Raw genomic sequence first — 1795 nt, 5'->3', positions numbered from 1 at the left:
CTTCCTGCCAAAGCAACCACGGGGCAGAGAGTCCTCTCCTGCTCTCCTGGCTCTCCGTGTACCCCAAGAAACATGCAGCTGGGAAGGTGCAAGTCTCTCCCCACCTGTGCCCGGCCGCCCTACAGCAGCACTGGGTGGAGAAACAAAGGCAACCCACAAGTGAGCACGCACGCTTGCTCCTCTCTGCTGATCAGCTTGGGACCAAGACTTGCGCTTCTGTGTCTGGGGAAGACAGCATTAGAAGTGGGGGTGAAAAGTCTTACTAACCCCACTCGCTGCCAAACATTCCCCAGCTGGTGCAGTTTTACGGAGCTCTGAACAATCACATTGCCATCCCAGGAGGAGGTGTGCTCCTCACAGACCTGGGTGAAAAATACCCCAGGAAGGGTTGCTTCTTGTTGATAAATCCTGTTTGTGGGACAGTTATCCTCTTTTTCTGCTTTCAGGCTGAAATCAGTGACAAGCCCACTGGATTTGTACTGTTACAGAGTTAAGAAAAAAATCAGCAGGACGAAAATTTGTCCCTTCTGCCATTTGCTAAAAAGAGAGACATCCTGTAAGCTTCTCTAGTATACAAGGAGGTGTCACACATGGAAACCTCCCTCACCAACAATTCCCAGGTTATTCTTCAGCCATCCCCCTTCCCATCAACTTTGGTTCAGATCCTCTTTTCTTTTACTTTGGAAACTCTTTGAACTTTGCAAACAGGTGCTTTTCAACATCATCCCATCTTATCAGTCACAAGAGAAAAAGACACCCCTTGCAACAGGCTTAGGAGTAGGAATTAGTGCCCTCCACCCCCTACCTGTACTCCTAAAGATAAAACATTATTTTCTTTCTCTCCTGAGCTATGAGGTAAGCTAGCTGGATAATCACAACCAGCCGCCTGTGCCTCCCAGTCAGGCGTCCACCGCAGGGGGAGAAGATTTCCCGGATAATGCGGATGAATGCCAGTGATTCCTCTGCTCAGCCACTTCTATCTTCTCGTTAATTTTTATTTTGGGAAGAATGTGTGGTTAGATACATTCCCATTCCTTCCCTCTCCCTGCCCCCACTGGCATTTCTTGCTGCCTTCTGGGATTGCCCCTCACCTTTTAAATTGCTATGGTTGTGTCTCCCTCTCCTGCTGGTTCTCCTCTGTGCCTTCGTTATTGGGCTCTCATAATTGTATTGGCAGGCCCTGCCTTATTTGTCCAATGAACTGACAATTCTTGAGCTGATATCCCATCATATGACCTCTTCATGGAGCGGAGACCAAAATTACTGTGTAACCAGGGGGCAATAAACCACACCTGATAAGATGAAAGGCTTTTTCCAGATTCGAGATACTGGAAAAGCGGTGAGGGCGGTGGGGAAAAGAACAATGAAAGAAGTAAGAAATGGTGCAGCCAGTCATGATGAAGGATATTTAATTACCTGATTTTATTAATCAAGCTTCTCCCCAGGCGACAGGATAGACAAGCGAGTGTCTTTCACACTGATGAAACACATGGGTGGGAAGTGCTTTTCTTTGTTCCCTTTGCATCCCTCTGCCCAGTGGCTCAATGGAGGCGCTTGTGTAAAGGAGGATCTTGTGCCTTCCTGGTTGTGTGATGAGGTGGCAGCTGTTTCATTGGTGCAAAAGGTTTGGCCCTGTCCGTAAGGAGAGGAAACCATGCTGTTTCAATCGATGTACGCAGGGGGCTGCTGCTCTGGCCAAGCTGTCCTCTCCTGCTTTGCTGCTGGTGCCTGTAATTCTGGCTGGGCACACAAAGAGGGATGTCCTCCCTTTCTCTGCTTAGGCAGAATGAGGGAG

The sequence above is a fragment of the Numenius arquata genome, chromosome 2, assembly GCF_964106895.1.
Source record: "Numenius arquata chromosome 2, bNumArq3.hap1.1, whole genome shotgun sequence".
Lineage (NCBI taxonomy): Eukaryota > Metazoa > Chordata > Aves > Charadriiformes > Scolopacidae > Numenius > Numenius arquata.
The sequence above is the reverse complement of the archived record's forward strand: the minus strand, read 5'-3'. Positions refer to the sequence as shown.